Source organism: Herpailurus yagouaroundi, unplaced genomic scaffold, assembly GCF_014898765.1.
Source record: "Herpailurus yagouaroundi ecotype Mexico unplaced genomic scaffold, PumYag 163, whole genome shotgun sequence".
Taxonomy (NCBI): Eukaryota; Metazoa; Chordata; class Mammalia; order Carnivora; family Felidae; genus Herpailurus; species Herpailurus yagouaroundi.
In genome coordinates this window covers 40,596,379-40,609,388 of record NW_024412404.1, presented here as the reverse complement: position 1 = coordinate 40,609,388, position 13,010 = coordinate 40,596,379, and the positions used below count along the sequence as shown (strand labels likewise).

The 13,010-nt window shown below is 51.4% G+C and overlaps 1 protein-coding gene across 4 annotated transcripts in view; it reads right to left on the bottom strand.

Moving 5' to 3' along the window:
• Nucleotides 1-7,785: 7,785 nt before the first annotated feature.
• Nucleotides 7,786-13,010, bottom strand: part of BTRC (beta-transducin repeat containing E3 ubiquitin protein ligase) — a 183,981-nt gene continuing 178,756 nt past the window's right edge. For all 4 annotated transcript variants that reach the window (XM_040486216.1, XM_040486217.1, XM_040486218.1 and 1 more), the window contains one exon: nt 7,786-12,437. The gene's annotated coding sequence lies outside the window, so the exon portion shown is untranslated. The remainder of the gene's footprint in view (nt 12,438-13,010) is intronic.

Genomic DNA, 13,010 nt, shown 5'->3' with positions numbered 1-13,010 from the left:
TGAGCCCCTTGCAGGCTCTACAGGCTTGTGTGTGACTGTGTGTCCTATTGACAGAGTGTGGCAGTGCAGGGACAGCCACATGGTTGCTCTGAGGCCTCCCAGACTTCTCAGACCCAAGGACTTTGGACAAGTCTGCGGGGCTGGATGGTGGGGGTCCTGGGGTGGTGGAGGTGATGTTTGGTGGCGGGATGGTGGATGGTGGGGTGATGGGTGGTGGTCCTCATGATGCTTTCCTTCCAACCCTCCAGAGACAGTGTAGCCGGGGAGACACCCTTCCACTCCTGGCTCTACTCAGGCTCTGAGCCTAGGCTGATTTGCAGCAAGAGGGATTCAGGAAAGACTCCAGAAAGAACTTCCTGTCTGAAAAGGGTGCGAAGCAGTTTGGGGTAGGCATGGCACTGGTAGCCAAGAGGTGAGTTTGGAAGGGCGAGAACAACTCTTGCCCATATCCTATGCCCCCTGGCTGGCTCAGGTACCAGCTCACCTGGGGCATGGATAATGTGTTCCTGATGCTGCCTTTTGGCATATTCACTTCAGGATGGTGTAGGGGACGCCATTAGCCCTTATCAGGGAGGGAGACATCTCCTTCCCCAATCTTGCTAGTCCCTAGTTGTCTGGCACATATTAGGTGCTCAATAAATAGCTGTTGAATGAATAAATGATTGAAGACAGGGTATGTGGAGGTGGGGAGTCTTCCTAGTCCCTCCCTGAGTGGCCACCAGCCACTGATGGACCCGATCTCATCTCCCACCCACCCCCCTAACTCCTTTCTTCACTCTTTTGTAGCCCCCCAAATTCCCCTTCTCCCCCATCCTTTCCCTCCTGGGCTGAGGGGGAGAGGGTGGGGGCAAGGTCCCCTGGCAGAGCAGGGCTCGCTTGTTCCTTGTAAATGAAGACCATAATTAACATTAAATTAAGGTAATACAAATGAAGGCAACATAGAGGCTGACAAGATGAGCGTTTGGGGAGGCAGTGGGGAGAAGTGATTCATATTTTTAATTTACTGTACGGATGGGCCGTGTGGCTGGGGAACGGGCGGCTCGCATGGAGGGGGTGTCGCCCCGCGATGTTTGCTGGGCTCTGAGCAAGCACACAATGACTATTAAACTCAACTGTCCATATAATGGGACAGATTCGACATGACGCCCACCAGAGCACCAGGAGCCTGGCCGGCCAGGCTGTAAATCCTGCCCACACAGCGCCTGCCTGTCCACCTGCCGACCTAGCCTGGCTTGGCTCAGGCCTGGCATCTGGTGGGCACAATCCCCAAGCGGCCTGAGAGGGCCCTTGGACCTGGGCCACCACAGGGGCCAAGACGGTGCAGGCTCCTTGCTCCTTGCTCAGGGCTGGGGGGCAATGGTAGGTCACATCTTGATCATGCTGGGGTGACCCTGGTATGCCCTCTCAGCACAGGCCCTTGGTGCCAGGATGCAGCTGGAGCTCTGTGGCCCCACACGTGGTCTGATCCAGGAAATGAAGAGGAGATAATGGTGTCCTCTTCTAAAGAAGGGAGCGAATTGGGTCTACACCACCACCACCACAGCTCACATTTACCAAGCACCTACTATGCACGGACCCCCACCTCTGACCCATTAACTGACTCCTCACAACCAGCCTATGAAGAAGATGCTGTCCCCATTTTACACATGGGGAAACTGAAGCTGAGAGATGGGGAGTAAGTTGGCCACGGGGCCTGCCCATAAGTGTCCACTGCCTCATCCCAGGCCTCTGAACCCCAGAGCCTGAGGCTACCCCTCGATCTTGTAAACTCTGTACACAGAATGAAGGCCGGCATTCCTGGTGGCCCTCACCCACTGGACCGCGAAGCCTCAGACACAGAGCCCTCTGAGGACTCCAGTGTGGGTGCACATCATCCACCCTCCCTCCAACCAGGAGAAAGGTGTCAACAAATCCCAGGCAGGCAGGGAGGGATCCCTGCTTACTCACTCTGCAAACAGAGCCTAAAGATGCTCGTCTCTGGGATGAGAGACGCAAGTGTAATTTAGGTTTTGATATTATGAAAGTCTCGCTGCTCTAAAACAGCAGGGCACTCGGTGCCTCATTAATAAAGGATAAACTCGGAGTCTATTTACAAGGCGCTTTTTGGGGTTATTTACTCTCCAATATACATATGTAATGTTGCGCATACTTACCGCTAGGTACGGCTCATCGTTCCTGCCTGTGCCTTGGAGTTAGCCTGGCGGGGGGGGGGGGGCCCCTACAGGGTGGAGAGGGTCACTGGGGAAGAGGGACTGCAGAGGGGGCCACCCCTGGGAGTAGGGAGGCTCTGTGGAAGAAGACAAGGCCCCACAGAGGGAGGGAAGTCATAGAATTTTAGAGCTGGAAGGTAGAAGGGGCAGAGGGTGGATTCCATCTGTCTCCCCTCCCTCCTCTCCCCTCCCTGAAGCTCAGCACCGTTAAAGATAAGGTACAGGCTAGGCTCCCCTTCTAGGCCCCCAGGATCTCCCTTCCAGCCCCTCCTTCTGTATCAGGCCAGGGCACGGTGGCCTCTCTCAGCAGGACCCCTACTCTGACCAGATTCTGACCACACTGGGGAAAGGCCCTGTAGTTCTGAAAGGAGGTTGGCCAATTTGTATCAGCAAGCACGTCCTGAGCAACTACTGTGCGCCTTACACCAACCCTATCTCAGCCCTGCTCACTGTGCCCAACAGTGCCTGGAGTAGGAGAGGCCTTCCCCAAACCAAGATGGAGGTTACCGCCTAGCTCCTGGTACCACAACAGAAATGAGTTCTCTGCAGCTGCTACCATCTTAGCCTGGACTCTATGTGCAGTATCTCAATGAAATTGCAGCCATCTTATGAAATAGGGCACTGCTTTTATCTCCATTTTATAGAGTGAACTGAGACATAGGTTAGGGAACTCACCCAATGTCATATAATAGCCAGAAGGTGCCAGGCTGGAATTTTAACCCAGATTAGGGTTCTTACCCCCACAAGGCCTCCTCAAGAGTCCTGGGCCTTAACTGCCCATCCTGGCCCCTCTGTGAACCCTGGGCTTCAAGCAGCCCATGGCCTCCAATGAGGATCTCTAGGCCCCATCCTCCCAGAACACATCTCCCCTCACTGATCCATTCATTTGAGTCATCGAACATCCACCATGTGCAGACTTGGGCCTGAACCCATGGTCTTGGTGAGTGTAAGCATGTGGCAGTGGAGGCCTTGGTTGGAGACCTGGTTAATGCACAGGAGAGCTTGGAGATAGGAATGCCCACCCATGTCCCACAGCTTAGAGTTGGAAGGTTTTCTGTGCTTGCCAGAATGTGGATGAGGAATGGGTGGCTCAGGGCCCAGCCTGGGGATGGAGAGGGGCAACAGAGCACCTCCTCCCTGGCCAGTTTGGACCAAGGAGACACCCGGTGGCATTGCCTTTTTGAAGAGAGCCCTGGGTGGAGGGATCAGAGTCTAAGCAGTCCTTTGGGAATCCCCAGGGGTCTAAAAGGACATAATCACTACTGGAATGGAGCTCATGGGCCTCAGTGAGATGAGAGCAAGTTCTTGCATTCTTCCCCACCTGAGCTGGGGGAGAGCTGACCTGGATGGTGCTGGACAGAGGGAGGATGGCAAGCAGGAGGATCTGATCCATCATTGTTGGTGAACAATGAGCCGTCACCACCCTAATTAAAGATGTAATTACAGCAAATACATTCCGGGCTGAGAATGAATGACGGATGGCAGGAAGGCACCTTGCAGCCGGCAGCCAGGACACATTGCCCCGAAAAGCTCCCTCGTCCAAGCTAGGGAACCATCCCCCTCTGCAGCACTCCGTAGCTGGCTATAGGATGTCCTGATGCCTCCTGACAGGATAGTGACAGACAGGAAGGCAGATACTGAGGCCCTGAGGGGCCAGGCAAGGGCCAGGGGCTGGGGCCTTGTTGGAGGATTGAGGGTGGAAGGAAGCCAAGGTTATTGGACGATGGAGGGTGGAAGAGGCACGAGAGGGACTAGGCAGGTAAGTGAGCAAGGCCAGTGAGGAGCAGGTATCTCTCCGGGAGTATCACCAGAGCACAAAATAGAATTTCAAGGCATACCAGCTTGGGGAATAATTGGGCTCATGGTCATTGATCCTTGGCCCTAGAGGGTGAGTGCAGGGGCCAGGCCAAGAGGACTCACCCGGTATAGGGTAACAACACTGGGGCATCTAGTGGGCCATACTGGATCTTAGGTCTGTCCCAGGTATCAGGGACTGGGGTGGGGGGGTACTATCCTGAGGGCTGATTTGTCCTTATATGGGGTCAGGGTACCGGGCAGGGGACTGGCCACATGAAGGGAAAAGAGGTGGATTCCTCCCAGTGATCTTCAGGAGGGAAGGCCTCTGACTACGCCCTCCACACACCCCCTACCCTTACCCAGGGCCACCTCAGGAGTTGTGGGCACCAGCTGTCTGGGATGCCTGGCCTCAGGACGCCTTCCCATACTTGGGGTCTGAGCATCTGGATTCCAAGGCCTATTTGCCCTGGGCCCTCATCTGCACTCTCAGGGAATAGGAAACATTGAGCACAGGGTCAGGTCACTCTGGGGCCAGCCTAAGCTTGACCATCCTGGGGTCAAGGCAAGAAGGCCTGCCTAGATGGGGAGCTTGGTGGCCTCAGCCTCATCTGCTGTGGTGGCCCCTGGCCAGGGTCCCTCAGGGTGTGTGGGCTGACCCCAGGGGAGATAGGGCTGGGGGGGGGGGGGCAGGCAAGGAGGAGCCCAGGCAGGCAGGCAGAGGGGAGGGAGGGAAGGCCACTGACAGCAGAACAAATGCTTGTAATTTTATAACCAATCTCAGCGTGTCCGTGGGGGGCCGTTTGCGTCTCCACTCAGGACCAATCAGCCTGACAGAGCTATGAGTCTGCCTGAGTGAATGTGAGCAGCTTCCCCCCCCAACACCACTTACTGCAATCTCATTACCCCTCCAGCCCAAGACTGGCCAGAGCTGAGGGGCGGCAGGGAAGGGGGCTCCAGCCTGTGCTGGGGCAGAGCCGGGCCAGAAGCAGGGCTGGGACTGGGGCCAGGAGGGCAGGGTGGGTGGCCTTGGAGGTCTAGGGGCTCAGGGGGAGGAGGGCGGGAGGCAGGTTCAGGAAACATTTACTAAAGCACCCACTGGTGGCTGAGCATGTAGGATACGGATAGGGCACAAACACCTGCCCTCAAGGGGCTTGCAGTCCGCTAGGCACAGATGGAAAGATTGCAGAGGGATGGGCCCTGGTGAAAGCGGAGATGGAGAGATGGGAGGGACAGAGCCCCAGAATAGAGCTGGCACGGGGCAAGTGGTGGGAAGGAGGGAGGGGTAAGAAAATCAAGGGAGAAGGAACCAGAGGAACCTCAGTGGTGCACGCAGAGCCCGGGCAGAGGGGTACAGGGCCTGGGAGAGAAATGCCCACCTGGGAAGAGAGGAGGTCGGCCAGGAGGAGCTGGCTGGGCAGTGGTGGATATTAAAGGACGGCCTTGCTGGATATCTGGCTCTGGGGATGGCTATGTGCCCATTAGTCTCTCTAATTGTCAAAAATCTAATTTAGTGTCTGGAGCCAGGGCCGGCCTTGGGTTAAATGGAGGGAGGCAGGCCTAGCCATAAATCTGCCCTCCCAGTCTGGGCTGGTGCTAATTCTGCAGTTAAGTGAGGGGGTGAAGAGGGCAGCAAGGCGGGACAGGGAGGGTTCTGGAGAGGGGCTAACTTTGACCCTGCATGCCAGCCCCCATGTGCCAAGTCAGAGCCAGGCTGGAGGGCTTGCCTAGGCTCACTTGGACCACGCAGGGGAAGTGCCTCAGCTGTGTGATGAGCTCAGGACTAGAGTCCTCTCAGGGTCTGTGTGGCTGGGATTGTAAACCCATCAGCCCTTCCTCATCCCGGACCCACTCTGGGTCTATGTGGGTGCAGCTCCTGCAAAGTGACCGGTAGGAAGGTTACACTTGCTAATAACATAGTGAGCCTTTGGTGAGGAAGGGGGCGTGGAGACTCACACCATGTGACCAAGCTACCGGTCATCCTGTTCACCAGGTGACCACTAGCAATAGCCTTGGTGTGGGCCGTTTGTTACTGGGGAGAACACAAGCCCTGGGGTGGCCTAGCCTCTCCTTCCCTGGCTCACTCCAAACAAGGTGCCCGGACAGACTGGCGCAGTACCTGAGGGCCTCATGTGTCCTTAGGCAGGGGAAGCTCTCCACCTGGGCTTGGTAATGACCTCACTCCCCTCAGAGCTGCTAATTGAAAGCAAGGGGTGTGGCAGGCGCAGCAGGAAACGTTGGGGGACTGAGAGGGTTCCCTGAGAAGCTCGGCTTCCACGGGGGGAGGAAAACAATTTCTCCTGGCTTCAGCTCCATCTCACCAGGCACCCACCCGGCCTCTCCCGCTGCTAACGAAGTGCCTTTAATTAGCAGCCTAATAAAATGCTCTTAATTGGCAAGAGCCAATCAGGGGGAAGAGAGGTCTCCTCCCTTAGTCATTGCTGATGGTGGGGCAGCTCTAGGTTTCAAAGGGAGAGGGATTCCAAGCCCAGTCTCGCTCTAGGACACAGTGACTTCAGCGCTGAGTCTTCCAAGGGCATGCCCTACAAGACCCCAACCTTCTTGACACTGGTTTGAAGGTGAGACCCATAAAATCCAGGCCCAGCCTCTGCTCACTTTTGGGCTCAGGAACCTAGCTGGTGACAACTGACCAGTGGCCTGGTCTCTGTGGGCTCCTCCCTCCCTGTCCTTAGTAGTTCGGCAGGAAACTCCAGTGTGGTCTCAGGCAATGTGAGGAGGCCCCCTTTTTGCTGCTCAGGTTCCCCACCTGCAAAATGCCGGTGCACCTGAGGCTCTGACGTGTCTCCAGTTCTAGCAGCGTAGTTCTGCACTTGGGGCCCTGATATCTAACAGTCTGAGAGAGCTCTCAGGAGCACAGTCTCAGTCTAGGTATAAGCACTGAGATCACAGGCTGACAGATCCAGGGAGTCTAGTCAAACAGGGAGGAGCACGACCTCTAAAAGCTCCCAAATGTAAAGCAAGAGGGAGTAGAGTCCATCATGCTTATAACCTTGTACCCTTCTCCCAAGATTTTCTTTTTCTCCCCCCCGAGGTTTTGTTTAAGGAGAGAGACGGATGGGTTCACCTGGAGAAGCAGTTTTGCCCCAGATGGCCAATGCTTCCGGTCGTGAGATCGTGTCCCATGTTGGGCTCTGTGCTGGGTGGTGCTGAGCCTGCTTGGGATTGTCTCTCTTCCTCTTCTCTCCCTCCTCATGTACACGCTCTCTCAAAAAAAAAATTTTTTTTTAGATTTTAAGTAATCTCTAAACCCAACGTGGGGCCTGAACTTAAAACCCCAAGAACAAGAGTTGCATCGTCTACCGACTGAGACAGCCAAGCACTCTGCCCCACTCCCTTCCTTTTTGTAGTTTGTTGGGAGTTTCTCTGGAAATTGCTCCTGAATGTGAGCTCACCTCTCCTGAAACTGATTGAAGGGGATGCAGGGGAAACCTGTCCTCTCACCCACTAAGGAGGCAGAGGAAAACCTAAGTTCTAGGCTCAGGCTGGGATGGGGCAGTCTGAGGCCATGGTGACCAGTTCCCAAATTAGGTATCACTTTGGAACACTGTCTGCCAGGGGTCCCATAATTATTCACACCATTTGGCCCTGAGTTCTCTAAATGTTGTTTTCTCACATCAGATTATCTTAAAAGGTATCTGTGCATGCCCTCAATTTGTATATCGAAACTCATTGTCCTCTTGATGTTGGGGCAAAGAGACAAGACACTTAGAAAACTCACTTTAATCTTATATTTGTAATTTAAGTTACTTTTTTTTTTCTGAACAGTTAAAAAAAAAAAAAAACCAGAACACACTATTTTACCATGATCCTAGGTTGTGAACATATTGGTACCTTGACTACATATCACGATAACATAACCACAGAAGTCAAAGCAGTCAGTACTTAGGAGTCTAGAGAACAGAGGGCTGAGTCAATCAAAAGCTCTCAGGGAAGCTCACACTCGTCAGGCAGGCCTGCCCCATAGCTGAAGTCCAACGAACGTCCCTCAGAACAGTCTGAATGGGCTTGAGTGATTTGGGAAGGTGTTAGTTTCCTTGGTACCCAAAGGTCTAACCCTCCTTGTTGGTCTTTTCCTTCAGTGTCCAAGAGGAGAAAAGGATAGAGGGGAAGGGACGCTTTATAATGCCATTTACTGCACTGATCCTTAAATACACACATAGCCAACCAGGAGCTGAGAGAGCCAGCTGGGTGGGCTGGAGAGCACATCTTTTAGAGGTCATCTAATTTTCTCCAGGAAAATTTAGATCATAGGTACTCAACTTCCAACAGAAGAGGTTTCCGGGAAGTTCCACTGGAAATCAGGCAGCCATAATCGTGCTTTTTTGGTTTCTCTCCTCAGTTCCAAGGATTCTGAAGTCACAAATGAAGTACAGATAAAAACAGCAAGAAGCAAAACTCAGCTTTATTACCCTGGAGACGGCTATCTTTCTGGCACTGATTATGTGGAGACAATGGTAAAGTAAGAGGCTCTGCTTGGTCAGTGATCAGCCCAGGGAGATTAACTCAGCCTGCAGGCTTTGGGTGTGCTTGTTACAAGCGAGAGTTATTCTAGGAGAGAAAAGAGGAAGGCAAAGAGAAGCAAGGGCACCTTTTCATGTTGTCCAGTTCTCGGAAAGTCTGTCCAACTCATCCAAATAGGGAAGGAGATCGGAAATGTGGATTAAAGTGATAGGGTAAACCTGATCATCAAAGAGCATGATGGTCACAGGTGGTGAGTATCTAAGCATCCCCTTTTCCGCCAGGAAGTACTTTTGGATTCCTCCAGAGTTAAGCTTGCAGCCTAGGCTCTCAGGCCTGCACTATTCTGGGTTGGATGGCTTGCACTTCAGGCAGGAAGGTATTACCATCTACAGTAAATGGAAGATGCCAAGAAGGTCAACAATACCGAGGTATCTAATCTACTTTTAGGAAGGAGAAAAAACCACTCTAATTATTTCCAATATCCACCCCCCTCCACCCCAAGTCCTTGGTTTCCATGTACAATCAAGTGCTAAGTAAAGAGTAGACCAACCACAGCTGCTCTGACCAATGGGTACCAGAAGGCAGCAGGGGAGAAGAGTGCATATTTTCTTCTCTTCAGCTTATGACTTTACAAAAGAAAAATAAAAAGGATTTTTCTTACTCAAGCAGAAAACAGAATGATTTAGGGGTCCCAGGGTTTTTTCTAGTTCAGAAGCAAGTTATGAGGGCCAGACTTTATTACATGTCAATAGAGTTCAGAGAGTCCTGTCTCTGAAGTTTCTGGTGAAGAGTCACCAGAAAAAATCTTGCCAAGGGACAAGTGTAAAACGCCTCCCATTCACAATCCATGTCCACTTTCAAATTGCACAGAACAAAGGAAAAGGATGTTCTCAGCAGTGAAAATACACACACGTGCAGCAAGGCATGCTGGTTTTGTCCAAGCAGCCCCAGTGTGACTGGAGAGCTCCCACGTGCCCAGAGAGCTCCTGGGTGCAGGTGCATGCACTCACTCCTTGTGTGCCCGCCTTTGAAGGAGCTTCCTCCCATCTTTATGAAACAGTTCTTTCAGGCCCATGCTGGAATTTTAGTGAGAAGACACTAAGCTACAATGGAGACATGGCGTTTCTGAGTCAAGAGACTCCTTTAGCTCCTTTTCTACCATTCCTTTCAATGTGTTGAGACTTTCTTTGTTTCTCTTTTCTTTTTAAAAAGGTCAAACTTTACATTTATTCTAGCCCAGTTGGGGATTAGTGATAATCAATTCCCACTGAAATCATGCAGAGATGGTAAGTGGGGTTTACCTTCTCTGGAAATGAACTTCTACTTACCTGATTATTTCTTCTACAATGAACTGGTAAATGACCCCCAGAGCTGAGAAATGTGACTGACTCAGTTTTTCAGACCACTTCACTTCATTCCCATTTCCATCAGCAGCAGAGGACAACTTGGAGAATATCCTCGATGGAGCTAATGGCTCCAGACTGCAGGGTCCACTCTCGATCTCATTTATGATGTACTGGACAAGCCTCAAAACAATCTAAGAAACAATCTACCTTAAAGTGAACCTAGATGGGAGAGCAAAACCCCGGGCACCAATGAATATTCAACAGCTCCCACGTTTAAACAGCAGCATATAATAGAAGGGCTAGTAAAGTTATGGCTATTGGACAATATTTTCAAACAGCTTGAAATCCATGCCTCTTTAATGCCTGACCTGTGTGTTATTCGGGGCTGATGGCCCTCTGCCTCACCTGTAGCAAAATCCTTAACCAAGCAAAAAGCCAAAAAGTCAACACAACAGACAAGGAACTCTGATGATGGCTAAATAGAAGACATTTCTCTGTAGCATTTGGGTAGCTGGGAAGGGAATTATACTCAGAAAGTATTTCCCAGGCAAGGACATATTACACTGGGAAGTAGTTTCTGAATATAACCTGGAACCAAAAGCTTAAAAGCACTCATGAAGTCAGAAAGGAAAAATGCATATACATAACTTGCCTCCCAATATGTAATAACAACATTCAGTCAAATCAGGAGGGAAGAGTGAACATGGCTTTCTCTTCCTCTTCCCTTTGCTAAACTAAAAGTGGTCTGGCTTTGAGGTCACCTGCAACTGCCTCCTGTTCTGATGTTTCTACAGCAGCTGGTTTAAAAGGGGCTTTTACTCAACTGCTTTGATTAGGAACAGAAACGACAGGCCTGACTGCTCAGCTTCCAAGGGAAACTAGAGACGGCGGTGTGGCACTGGGCCTGTGATGTGTGCGCCCATGCCACACAAGATGGCTGGGGCAGCTCCATGCCTGCCCTGGGAAACACGCTGGGCACATGCTGATAGTATACCCTGTGTTCCCAGGTTGGGGTGGCACATGTGCCCTGCACCTGATGCCCATACAGCTGCCTTTCAAGTGGCCAGGTTGGCCTGGCTCTTGCTGAGGTCCATTTGTTTATGTTGCTTACCAACATCCAGAGAAATTTTATTGGTTGGGGAGAGTGGAGAGTTAAATAAGGCCGGAGGAGGAAGAAAAGGAAAGAGAAGGCAGTGTCTGCCCCGTTAGTAAACCCTGTGTGCCAAACTTCACCCTGATCCTCTTTTTGGCAACTCTGCCCTTTTGTAAATATGGGATTTGGGAAATGCGTGAAGAAGGTTCTACAGTGCAAGGTTGAGATGATTAGCTTGCTTTTTGAGAGATGATATTTACTGTTCTAAATGAGAAAGAAACCCACTTTTAACCCTGACCACTTCTTCAGCTGCTTTGATCGTGATCTTGGCAAAGATATAGGCTCTGGGTGCTCACAGACCCTGATGAGCAAATCAGAGATGTGAGCCATTATGCAGAATGCACCCAGCAACTGGCTCCGGCCATTTCAAACCTTTCTTTAGGCTGAGCCTTACCAGTGATTTAAGATGAAGTACAATGCTTTTTATTACACATCTAATTGTTAATGAGAGGAAATGCAATCAGCAACTCCTTTCCACACTCTACATGGAATCGAGGAGACTGCTGAGTCCAGAAAAGAGGCAGCCATTGATGGAGCCCAGGCAATTTCTGCCCCCCCACCCCACACCGTTTTTGGAGGGGGTGGTGTTAGAAGAAGAGAGAAAAGTTGCAAATACGATGGGGGTACCTTCTAAGAACCCACTGCTGCCACATGGGGTCATCTGCAGCAAAAGCTTGGGTTTGAAATTTTGACCGAACAGCATTTAGCTCTTCCAGGTGTGGCATTTTCTCGCTGATTTGCCTCATGTTAACTGAGATTACTCTCTTCATACTCTTTCTTCTCAGGTGGCGCAGAAAAAGGCTGAAGGGGGGCGGGGGAGGAGGGGACGAGGGACAGAAACAGAGAAAGAGATGAAAGGAAAGAGGCCCAGATCTTCCAGTGTGGATTCTCGTTTTCTCTCTTTCTTTCTTGCCCCAAAGGCCGTAAGACAGCTGTCTCCTCTTAAGCACAGTGGGGCTGGGCTGATCCTGCCAGGTGCTGGGCATTCCTGCAGTTCACAGGGAGAAACTGGGTGCTGTCTGGCTTGAAGTTGTATCCCCTGTCCCCTAGAAGTTGGTCTCCCAGAAGGCTATACAGGGAAACTAGTTCTTCTGCTTAACGGCAAGGCAAGAGAGATTCTGGCAAAACACTAAATATATTTATAAGTCATCTTTGTCTGGAACCAAATGAAGAAAAACAGGTGCAGAGAGGAAAGGAGGAGGGAGGTGAGGTGAGGTTTAAAAGTTCCAATCATTCACAAAAGATAAAAGACATCTTCTGATAGCAGCACGGAAGCAGTCAGCTGTGCTGAGTAGACCATCCTGGGTCGACTGCAGACCAACTGTGTCCCAACAGGAGTCTCAAATCCCCGTTCCTCGGCTAGTCCGGGGAAGTGGGTAGTAGTTTGATTGTTACTGTTGTTGCTCATCCTGGTATTGGCAGATATGTTAAATACCGCAACTTTAATGAGTCCTGTGTGAAAACAGAGCACAGAGTCATTAGTCCCTTTCCCTACGTTTCTCACTTGCTCTGAGAGAGAAGAATATTAACTCAGCTGTCAATTGGGAGAAAGGCTCAGAGGTCCTTCCTATCACCTGCTCTCTCCCCATGCCAAGCAGGAGCTTCTGTCAAAGGCTAAGTAGCCTGCCTAGTGACATGGTGGGGCTCACTGACATGCCCAGGGCCCCAGCGCTCGTGCAGGGTAACTCTGATGCCTTGAGATTAAGAGTGACTCTGGTGGGTATATCATCAAGCTCTCACCCGCTCCCTGTAATGGTGCAGTAGATGAGGCTGGCTCTGAGGTTCTGGCCCCGAGTGGCCAGAAGCACAGCTGTGCCACCAGCATGAGTGGGGCAGCTGGGTGAAGCTGTCTGGCCACTTGGCTGGAGGGCCCCAGCAGAACAGATGAAAGTCTGATTGTTAGAAATGTGCATTGGATGGGCTTCTGGTACCTTCAAGGCCAGATGCGTAGGTAGTGGCTGGTAATGTGGCATGGAGATTAAGACAGAGGTTGGGACTAGAGATATAAGTTTGAGAGTCATCTAC